The sequence below is a fragment of the Balaenoptera musculus genome, chromosome 1 (assembly GCF_009873245.2).
Source record: "Balaenoptera musculus isolate JJ_BM4_2016_0621 chromosome 1, mBalMus1.pri.v3, whole genome shotgun sequence".
NCBI lineage: Eukaryota > Metazoa > Chordata > Mammalia > Artiodactyla > Balaenopteridae > Balaenoptera > Balaenoptera musculus.
The window spans coordinates 88924272-88936891 of NC_045785.1; positions in this window are offsets into that span (position 1 = coordinate 88924272).

Genomic DNA, 12620 nt, shown 5'->3' on the forward strand with positions numbered 1-12620 from the left:
GTTGAATTTAGTAAGTGATTATTAGGTGTTAGGAACTGTGCTAGCTATTGTGCACCCATTATTTCATTTAACTTTCAACTTGCTCTATAAGGCAGATATAATAATAATAATAATAATGATAGTTAACATTTATTGACCAGTTACAATGTACCAGGCACTATTCTATGCTCTTTTATCATTTAATCCACCCCAAAACCAATGAGATACAAGACATTATTGTCCCCATTTTACAAATGAAGAAAACTGAAAGAGTTTGCAGAAGATTAAGATAACCTTTTCCTTGTAAATCTGAGAGATTAAATAATTTGCCCAAGGTCACCTGGTTGAATCCAGGCAGCCTAGCTGCAAACCTTCACCTCTTAGGCACTTCACAACATTGCCTCCCTTGCAATAAGCTTTATTTTGAGGATAAAGAAATTTGGGTTCAATGAGGTTAAAAAACTTGCCAAGTTCACATCTTACTCAGTGATGGATATGTAATGTGAACGAGGTCTATCTGACTCCTGAGCCCAGGTCTTCTGGTGGCTGATGGTACCAGCCGATATTCTCTCTCCAGAGCCCAGTTGGTCATGAGGGGTCAGAGTGAGAGATGGTCAGTGGCTTCATCTTAGGATAGAAAGGCCAGAACCTTATGTAGGTTGTGTGTTTCTTCCTTTTGTTCCACTCTACCCTTCAGATGAAGCTATTTTACTCTCTGTAACAATTGATATACTTGTCTCTTTCCGTTCCTTGAGAACAAGGACCATTTCTTACCCTTCTTTGTATCTCAAGCACCTAACACAGTGCTAGTTAGTAGGTGATTAATCAATGTTTGTGGAATGCTAAATGATTGCTTAAACTCTTTCCTGGAGAGGAAGAACCAAATACATCAGGGCTTAACCTAGTGCATGTATAAGAGAGATGTTAACTTGCCTAGTGTCATGTAAGGTGCTCCGTCCTAGCCGACATGTTTCATCATGACTGATAAAGTGAGAAAGTATGTGATCAAAATATACCAATTGCTTGAAACAAGGCTCAGAGAAAAAATAAATAAATGCTGAGTTTTAACTGATCTTTCATAAATATTTAAACAAAGGTGTCAAAAATGTTATTTTTTAGAAACAACTTTTTGATAATAGGGCAACGTTAGCATGGTTAATGGCAAGTGGTAGGTAAATATGACTGAAACAGAGAGAGAATAAACCCAACTTTTCATGGGATATACATTTATATCAATAATGTTATATGCAAATTCATCAGATCTAGCAACTGTCCAGTTCTGTCCTTGTCCCCTCTCCACCCACTGCAGAAAAAGACAAAAAACAAAAAAAAACACAGGCCCTAAAATATTTTAATTGTTGGAGGGAGGGAAATAAAGAGTATGGTTGACAGCTATTTAAGATGAGGGAAACAATGGGGCATTTTGCGTTGGTGGTTCTGACTGAAAGGACCTGTCATATTTTGCACTTAATCTGTAACTGCAGTCATGTCAGGAAGCACATCACTGCCAAGAATGTGTAGTGAGCTGGGTGTGCAGCAGGAGTCAAATTACAAAGGAAAATCTCCATCCTCTTCAGAGAATCTCTTGAGGTTTTAGATAACCTCTTTCTCAACCCTCATGTCTCCATTTCAACCAAAGGTGGAGTCACGGGGGAACGTGGAATGTTCCCTTGGTAGAAGTCATTTTAGTCCCTTTTCAGAACTCAGGACTGTCCCACGGGGGGTTGGAGGCTGAGGGCAAATCACACCCTGTGCCCTGTTCCCTCTCCAGTTTCTTTTCCCTCTCCACAGGCTGTCCTGAGCCCATTTGGATAAACAGGACAATTAAATTTAAGTAAGCCTTAAGAAGAATCCTGAAAGAGAAAAATCACAGCAGAGTTTATAATTATAGCATCAATTATATGCATTTTTAATGAACACCAGGTGATTTTTTTCAGCCCTACCTCCATTTAGTCCCACCCTTCCTCTTTGAGTTCCTAGCATCTTTGGCCTTCTCAAAAGGTAGGGAAATTACAAAGCCCTGCTCAGGGCAGTGGTTTTCATTAACCATAGCCTGAGTAGGATATAAAATACTAGTGAAGAATATGAGCTTTGCAGTCGATGGACCCAGCTTTAAATCCTGTTCTTTTACTGTGTGGCCTTGAACAAATCACTTAATCTCCCTGAGCTATAGTTTCTTTATCAGTAAATTAAATTGCCTACCTCACAGGGTTGTTTGACAGTATTAAATAAGAGTATTCTGGGACTTCCCTGGTGGCACAGTGGTTAAGAATCCGCCTGCCAGAGGCCCGCGCACCGCGATGAGGAGTGGCCCCCGCTTGCCACAACTGGAGAAAGCCCTAGCACAGAAACGAAGCCCCAACATAGCAATCAATCAATCAATAAATAAATCTTTAAAAAAAAAAAAAAAAAAAGAATCCGCCTGCCAATGCAGGGGACACGGGTTCAAGCCCTGGTCCAGGAAGATCCCAGATGCCACGGAGCAGCTAAGCCCGTGCGCCACAACTACTGAGCCTGCGCTCTAGAGCCCATGAGCCACAACTACTGAGCCCACGTGCCACAACTACTGAAGCCTGCTCGCCTAGAGCCCATGCTCCGCAACAAGAGAAGCCACCGCAATAAGAAGCCCGCGCACCACAACGAGGAGTAGCTCCCGCTCGCTGCAACTAGAGAAAGCCCACGCACAGCAACAAAGACCCAATGCAGCCATAAATAAATAAATAAATAAATAAATAAAAGAGTATTCTGCAAAGGCTGATCCACGCTACATTATAAACAAGCAAGAAATTGTAGATGTTGATGTTATTATTACTATGACACTCTATTCATTCAATAAAAGTTATTAATTAATTATTTTAATCCACAAGCTATACTGACTAGACTCATTTTAAATTTGTGACTACAAATCTCAGATGGCTCATAACACTATCTGAGAATTCTATCTCATTTCCATGGTGACTTCACTCTCCCTCTCTGCAAGTTAGCTATCTCATAACATCCTCCCTTCTCAAATCTCCAGTATCTCTCTCTCTCACACACACACGCACACACAACACACACACATTCACACTCACACTCAGCTGATACTCACACTCAGACCTTAGTTCATAAAGACGATAAATTCAGTCAGATGGGAACTACCCTTCTTCCCGTTACCAAATCCACTCACCTGCCTATGTACCTATTCATGAACTTTACCTTCCCTCCTTTTCCAGTGGAAGAAGCGTTTTTGCTCCTCAGCCGACCCTCCCCTCAGTTTGGAGCACATCCTCTCTGGCCTTCCCAAGGACCTCATTCTTGTCTCATGTGTTGGCTACTTTTCCTCTAACAGGACTTCCAATGCTGGAGTGTCCAAGGGCTCTGCCTGGCCCTCTTTTCTTCTCTACATTACCCACCTGAATGATTTCACCCAGTCTTATGGCTTTAAATGTCATCTATGCTCTAATAACTAATCCCCAGTATTCTTCATCTCAGTAAGTATTACCAACATCCACCTCATTGCTCAGGCCCCAAACTTAAGAGCCCACATCCAATCTGTCTACAAATCCTGTACAGCATACTGCCTACCTCCAAATATATCTTAAGTCTAAGTACTTCTTAAAACCTCCATTGCTACCATCTGGGTCAAACCACCACCATTTCTAAATCAGAGTTTCTCAACCTTGGCACTACTGACATTTTGCCCAAAAAATTCTTTGTCATGGGGACTGTCCTGTGCATTGTAGGCTGTTTAACAGCATCCCTGGCCTCTACCCACTACATGCCAGTAGCACTCCCACTCCCCAGTTGTGAAAAACCAAAAATCTCTCCAGACATTGCCAAATGTCCTCTGGGGGTTTAGGGAGTACAAAATCACCTCCCACTGAGACCTTTGGTCTATTATTGACATCAATCTCTTCTTTAGTCTTCCAGCTCCACCACTGTCCTTCTAAAATCTACACCCCACACAGCAGCCAGAGTGATATTATTAAGGACATAAATCATATCATCTCCAGCCCTGGTTTAAAACATTTCAGTGGCTTCCTTTGCACTTAGAAATCAGCTCAAGCTCCTGACATCATTTCCTTCTGCTCTCATCATCAGTCACTGCCCTATAGTCACTCTGGCATTCTTATTGTCCCTCAAACTTGCCAAGTTAATTCCCATCTCAGGGTCTTTACCTTTGATGTTTCCTGCTTGAAACTCTCTTCTTATAGATCATACATGGTTACATCTCATCATTCAAGCCACATCTCATATGTCTCCTCCAGCTTTCCCTGAACCCCCCAGCCAAAGAAGTCCCCTAAAGCTGTTCTCCACAAAATTACTCCATTTTATCTTCTTTATCAGTACCAAAATTATACTATTTATTTTTACCTATTTATTGACTTCCTGCTAAAATGTCAATTACATGAGAGAAGGAACTTTCTTTGGTCTTGTTCACCACTGAGTCCTTAATTCTTGAAAAGTGGCTGATCAAAATAAGCTTTCAGAAAATATTAACTAACAAATTGTTAACTGACTAATTGGCTGATTAAATACATATGTGATCCAGGTACTGAGTTTTGGGCTGTGGCTAGAAAAATGAATAACGAGTCACGGTTCCTGCCCTCAAGGAGCTTGGTCCAATGGAGGTGTCAGAGAAGCAAAAAAGTGATTGCAATACAAAATGTAAATGCTATAACAGGAAGAAGCTCAAAGGCTGTAATAGTATTAATGTCAGAGGCCTTTAACTCAGACCTGGGGCCTCCAGAGAAGACTTTTCAGAGCGAGTGGCATGAAAGAATGAGTTGAAAGCGGTGAGTCAAAATTGGCTCTGTGAGTGGGTGTTGTGGACTGAACTGTGTCCTCCCTGAAATTCATACGGTGAAACCCTAACCCCTAGTAGCTCTGAATGTGATTGTATTTGGAGTTAGGGCCTTTAAAGAGGTAATCAAGTTAAAATGAGGCCATTTGGTTAAGCCTTAATCCAATCTGACTGATGTCCTTACAAGAAAGAAGAGAAAATTTGGACACTCAGAGAGACACCAGGGATGCATGTGCGCAGAGGGAAGATCATGTGAGAACACAGTGAGAAGACGGCCATCTGCAAGCCAAGGAGAGAAGCTTCAGAAGAAACAACCCTGCCAACACCTTGATCTCTGGCTTCTAGCCTCTGGAACTGTGATAAAATATATTTCTGTTGTTCAAGCCACCCTGTCTGTGGTACTTTGTTATGGCTGCCTAAACAAACTGATACTATGAGGTGGAAGAGTGAAGTACGCCTATATGGGAAGAAAAGCATCTGAGTGTGGAGCACAAGCTGGGTGACCACAAGAGAAGAGGCTGGAGACATAAGCAGGGGTGAGCTCCCGGAACCCAGCTGAGGATTTTGAGCTTTATGGGGAAGGGTCTTGGGAACACTGAACAGTATAGGCAGCAGAATAAGGTGATCAAATTTGCTTCTCAGAGAGAGAACTTTGGTGATACTATAATGAATAGAGTTTCGAAGGGCAATCCTGGAGACCCTAAGAGCAACAAGAAGGCATATGGCTTTGGAGTCCAACAGACCAATGCTCTGATCCTGGTTCTGCCATTGAAAAGCCTTGTGACCTTGGGCAAGTTCGTCCTCTCCCTTTGCTTCTATTTCCTCGTTTGTAATTTTAGGCATAATCGTTCTTACCCTGAGGGGCGATATGAGGATTAACCAAAACAGCTATGTAAAATACTTGACAGAGTACCTGATCCATTGTAAACAATGAATAGTTGGTAGCTATTAAAATGTCTAAGGCAATAATAGTAAAACTGGAAAAAAGGGATGAGCTTGAGCAATCTTAAAGATAGATACTCTGAAAAATTCAGCAGTTATTGATATTTTTATGTCTGGGGGTAAGGGAGAAGATGAAATCAAAAAGAGCTTCCAGACCTTTGATTCAGGAAGCTTTGGATTGTAGTGTCATTCACCCAAATGGGGAACATAAGAGAAGAAGCAGAGAGGGGAAGAGAATAAATTTAATTTGGGATATATTGAGTTTGCGGGATCCCTGGTATATTTAAGAAGAATTGTGGCATAGATAGTTGAATATAGGGACTTAAGATCAGGAAAGAGTCTTGGGCTAGAGACGTAAACTAGATTGACGAGAGACTATCCAGAGAAAGTATGCAGAGTGAGAGAGAAGTATAAAGTAGGTAGAACTCCAGGGACCCATCCAAAGGCAGAAGAGGAAATAGGATAGGAGGCTGAAAAGGAACCAAAGAGATATAAGAAAAAGAAAGAGACCAAGGAGGAAAGAAGTTTTAAAAAGAGAGTAGTCAACAGTACAAAAACCAAAGAGAAATCAAACAAGGTAAGGACCGAGACACACTCATTGGTTAATGTCCTGCCTGGACAGCAGGCATGACTTGGGAAAGGATGGTTTCATGGAATGAAAGGGGTACAAACCCTACTGTAATGAGGCAAAGAACAGATGAGAGGCTAGGAAGTGAATAATATGAGCTTTCTTAAGGAAAAGAGAGAGAGAAGACTACCTGTAGAAGGAAACTCCTTTTGCTCCCTCTTCCTTCATAATTCCCTATTTTCCATCATGCTAACTTCCCTTTTATCCAGAGGTTCTCAACCTTGGGTCCATAGACCCTGTCAAGTGGTTCATGAATAGAATTTAAGGGGTCTATGTATTTAGAAAGGAGAAAAAAATTACAGCTCTAATTTTACTAGCCTGAAATTTAGCATTTTCATCAACTTTGCCTACTTTATGAATGTAGGTAAAAACTGCAAAAGATTAGCAGTGCCTGTGACTGTCAAAAATATATTTTCATATCATATCACAGTTGTCACAGATTTCTCAAAACATCATTTACACTCATCGCTTTTATGAAATTATGGTAGTTATCAAACTTACTGCTAAATCTTAATAAGTTGTTTAAACCTATTTTGAAAACTGTATTTATATGTAATTAATTTTCTTTGTAGTCTTATGTATTTTATTTTATGTTCTTTAAAAACACTTTTCTAAGAAGGGATCTGTAGGCTTCCCCAGATGTCAAAGAATTTTTGGTACTAAACAGTTAGGACTTCTTGCTAGTCCATTACATAAGCCATGTACTACTCCATTATCCCCAATTTTTGGTTTTTATATGCTGCTGCCCTTATTTCAATAAGCCACAATTGTCCTAAACATTCCTCCAGGGAAAATAGCCACGTGCCTCTTTGTGCTTTTCTATTGATCTGATTGCCTATCGGTCCTTCCACTTTTCACCTGGTCATTGAAAAGCCACATGTTTGGAAATGGCAAAATCCATTCAAGTATTCATTCACTTATTTGCCTACCATCAACAAACATTACTGAGCACAAGGTTCTATGTTACAACTTGGAGATGCAGCACTGGTACCTCCTAGGAATTTATAATTTGGGGAGTGGTCAAAAGAGAAGAGAGACAGACATATATAAACAGTTATAAGACAATGTGGAGGTTGCTTTACACAGAACATAGAACATTTTATGGTATATGAGATACCAGAGGAAGGCTTCATGCAAGAGGTGACATTGAGAATAAACAGAATGCCATTAAAGGACTGAGTATGCCAAAACTAGGCAAGTAATGTTCACGAAGCTGTTACTCTGTTTTCTAAAAACCTTTGAAACGTTAAACATAATGGAATAAGAGAGATTTCAAATCTTGATATATAGATTTAATTACCATCCTTGATTAGAACTAAGAAAAAAAATGAGGAAAAGATTGAATATTTCAAACATCCTCCTTCCTTTAAGCATTTATATAGAGAAACAATGTTCATAATCATTACAGAAGAAAATATTAGGCAAATATTAAGAAAGCATTTTGATACAAAGAGTTGTCAGTTTTTCATAGATGAGTGCATGACACCTGCTGGCCAAATTATATAATTTCCCTCTCCAAAGGAATGGTGAGTAATAAAGCTGATGTAATTAATACTGTTCTCCTACCTAGGAATTATATATTAGATTTCCTTTAATCGCCTTTAATCAGCAGGAGGGAGATATTTTGGAATGGTGAATCTGGTCCTTTTTTTGTTTTTGTTTCTGTTTTTTTGGCTTGAGAAGTTCAAGAAGGTTTAAATAACTTAGATATTTAATGCAATTTCTTTAACAGTACCTTAACTGAGATTTGGAGAGAAGTAATTCTCACTCAGGATCACACACAAGTGGGTTGGCCAGCTAACACTAGTACCCTGGTTTCTCCTACATTCCCAGACCAGGCTAAGTATTCCAAGGCAAGGTTCAGGCTGTTAACTTCTCTATCTCTTGTTATTTGACTCAACTATTCATAACTTTTTATGAAATTATTAATACTTTGTGTCCAATGTCTCTCAATTTTTTTAACAGTCTGGTTTACTGAGGTAAAATTTACATAAAATAAAAGTCGCCAATTTTAAGTTTGTAGTTTTATGAGTTTTGATAAATGTATATAGTCACATTAACACCACCACAATCAAGATCTAGAATATTTTTATCATCCCCCAAATTTCCTTCAGGCTCTTTTGTAGTCAATCTCCTCCGCCTACCCCCAGGCTCTGGCACCCACTGATCTGTTTTGTCTCTATGGTTTTGCCTTTTCCAGAATGTTATACACATGGAATCATATGGTATGTAGCCTTGTGTCTGTCTTCTTTTACTTGGCTTAATGATTTGATATTCCGTCATGGTGTTGCATGTATCAGTAGTTGGTTCCCATTTATTGTTGAGTAGCATTCTATCGCATGGATAAACCACAATATATTTATCCTTTAACTAGATGATGGAAATTTGAGTTGTTTTTGGTTTTTGATGATGATGAATAAAGTTTTGATAAACATTTTTTATGCATGTCTTTGTGTGGGTATACATATATTTTCACATTTCTTGGGTAAATGTCCAGGCATGAAATTGCTAGGTTATATGGTAAGTGCACATTTAATTTTATTAAAAAACTGGCTTTTGCTTTTTAAAAGTGGTTTTACACATATCTCTTTACTTTTCCTTCTTTTAGCCTAATTCTAGTTGTGTCCCATACCATTGTTGTAGAAATCTTTTGTACAAAATATAGCTTGAACTCCAAGTGTGACAAAAATGCAACTAGAGGCCTCTTTAATACAAGGTCATGAAATAGCAGTTTTAGAGGAGCAGAATATTGCATAAAGGAAAGAATATAGCCTTGGAACCATCTGAGTTCTGTCACTTTGACTTTCTGCGTAACTTTTCTTTATTAGGCAAATTACCTGACCTCTCTGAACATCTGTTATTGAATCATCAAAGGTGGGTGATACAAGTATCCACATTGTAGGCTGTTACAAATTCCCCTCATCATAGACGTTGCTGTTACTGCCATTAGATTAACAACTTTTGCTACAAGCAAAGGCTACATTCTAGAAGACATGGTCTCACACTCTAGATATTTTAGGGATTCATTAGGAATTAATGTGTTTCTTCAGGGGCTGTAAATATGTCACCCAGAGACAAATGAGTTTCCTTTGGCTCTAGTGTCTGTAATGTGTGAGTTTTTAAAAATAGTGTTATTCTTACACTTTACCCCAGATTAGCATTTTGTACTTAAGGTCATGTCTTTTATATGTCACTGAGAAATGCTATTGTCACATAAATTATGACGATAATAACAATGTGTTATAACTTATGTAATATGATTTACCTAGGCAAGGGCCCATTTTAACTTAATAACTTCTGAAGGATTGATTTTTTTCTATAGTTCCACTTAAGAAGATATTCTTAATCAAACACATTGACAGTAGATTTTTTAACTGCTATTTTAAGACTCTTTTCACTCAGTTTACTGGCAGGTATTTAATCTGCTAAAAAAAAAAAAAAAGTTTTACTCAGTTAATTAGGTTGCACTGACATCTGCTGGTAAAATAGAAAATTCCATTAAAATTGTGTTTTATAAATTTCAATGAATCAAATAGTTTAACTCAGTCTTTAAAACTTGTATTTGCATTCTGGGTTTAACAAATTAGCGGCTTTACCTAATGATTTCTGATTCATAGTTCAATTTGATTCAAGTGGTTTGTTAGCCTGTTGCAACTATTTTTGGGATCTTCCTAAAGGCCAGTGGCAACAGACGCTTGGTTAAGAAGTAAAACATCTTTTATTTTTTAATTAAAAAAAATTTTTTTTTATGTTGGAGAATAGCCGATTAACAATGTTGTGATAGTTTCAGGTGCACAGCAAAGTGACTCAGCCATACATATACATATATCCATTCTCCCCCAGACTCCCCTCCTATCCAGGCTGCTACATAACACTGAGCAGAGTTCCCTGTGCTATACAGTAGGTCCTTGTTGGTTATCCTTTTTAAATTTAGCAATGTGTACATGTCAATCCCAAACTCCCTAACTATCCCTTTCCTTCACCCTTCCCTCCCTGGTGACCGTAAGTTCATTCTCTAAGTCTGTGAGTCCGTTTCTGTAAAACATCTTTTAAATCATAACCTCTTCTAGTCAGTGTTTACCACTGAAGGATGACATCATCAACTTCTTTTTTATCCCATCATCATGATTATGTCTTTTGGTCCTAAAGCAGTACAACAGTAGTGATGTTTATTAAGTTAGTTTTCACTCTGAGAAAGGATTCCTGGAAAGATAGGCTTAGGGTGTAGGGAAGGTTGTAAGCTCCAGCAGAGCTAAACTCTAGGGGATACTTTTTTCTTGTCAGGAAGTATAACATGGCTCCTTTAAAACCTACCAATTCAACACTGATTTAGGGTCACAGAATTTTACAAGTGGAAAGAAAGCTACTAATCATTTAGTTTACCCCTCTCCTTTGTAGATGTGGAAACTGAGACCTTGATAAACTTACATAACTCATTACCTAACTGATACAAGAAACATGTCTCTTAATTCTCTCATTCCAGGATTCTTTCCTATATAAATTGTCTTCACTAGCTGTTTATTAAGTTTATTGTTTAAACCAAACATACTTGACCATACATAAATATGATTATTTGAAAATTTGTACTTAGTTTACTTTAACTTAACCATCCTGACTTTCTCTAACTAGAGATGTATTATGAAAATACACACTATATTATGTAATATTGCTCTGTAGTTCTTCAGAAATATATGTTTATTCATAGGTCCTTCCCAGAAACTGAAGCTCCATTGTCTATTTCTTCAGATGTGAAAATAGAAAAAGGCAAGTGGATCAGAAAAAAAAAAAAAAAAAGTCAGAAATAAACCTTAACCAGGGAAATTTCTGGCTCCTTGATCAGATTTTGGGTCACAGAATTATGCACCAGATGTCTTAATAGTAATATAAACATGTTTCCCCCGCCCCTTAATTTTGTTCCAATAGGCACTGTTACATAAGATAAAACTTTAGGAATGCAACTGGCAGTGTCATAAAGTGTTAGTTATATAGATAAATTACCAAATATTCTATAATATGTCATGCACGTTTTTTCTCAGCTTCAGCACTACTGAACAGTTAGTTTGGGACAGTTAATTGGGGGGCGGCGGTGCTGCAGCTTCCTCCCTATAGGCCAGTAGACTGCTCCCATTTGTAACAACCAAAAATGTGTCTTCAGACATTGCTGATGACCCCTGGGAGGAAAATCAGCCCAAGTGAAGAACCACTGCTGTAAATTAAAGCTGCTTCCTTCAGATTTATTATTTTTTAAATCTACTTAAGTATTCTGACCAAAAATTTTGTCCTTTTTCTTTTCAAATAAAAACAATATTGACATATGAAAAGAGAAAGAGCCTTGAGTCATCTCTAGTTTAAATACTTCATTTAAATATTTCATTCTGAGCCAGAGCTAATAAAGTGGGCTCCTTAAATTGTTTTCAGTACTTGCATATTTATTCTCACTTCTTTTTATGCGCTAAGGTATAATTTTGACACAGCTACTAATTCACAACCAAGTTTTTTTCAGTCTCAGCTGAGCTGCTCTTTATTTGTAATGGCTTTTAAAAAATTCTTTCACTTTCCTGATACTGTAAAGTTCTTCCTACACGTTGTGCCCTTTGAAACCAAAAACAACCAGTGAAATTTTAGGGCAGGTATTTTCAACCCCACTCAGCAGATGAGGAAATTTAGTGGAGCCAGGACTCAATGCATGTTTTCAATGAATCAAATACTCTTTGCGTTTCATCCACAATAAGTATATTTTTGAAGACATTTGGGTTTTATATCGAGAGAGCCTTCATGAATGGAGAGGAGGTGGAAGGGGAGAGAGAGAGAAAGTTGGAGGAACCTAGCAGAAAAATAAAAAACTGGCTTATGAAATAGTATGGGGTAGAGGATGATCAGATCTCACCATTTATGTCCTCATAGCTACCAATGAGATTTAGCACCTCTGTCTTCCTCTTCCATAACAGCATTTTCCTCCACTCCATCCCCTTCCTTCCCACTCCCTCTACCTCCTACCCTCCCCACTGCCACCACACGTGCACGTAGGTGTGCACGTAGGCACGCGCGTGCACACACACACACACACATTCACTAATCCACTCCTGACTTTGTGGTCAAAGCCCTAGGTCTTTTTCAGAGGAAGCATTGTGAGTATTTTTTGTTGCTTCCAATTTTTTTTTTCCTGGGACCAGTAAAGAGCCAACAATTCATTGCCTATACTCAAGCCTGGGAGCAAAGAATTTCTGGAAGCACTTCAAAAGATTCCTGAAGCTTACACTGTCCTGGAATCTTTCATTTGACAGC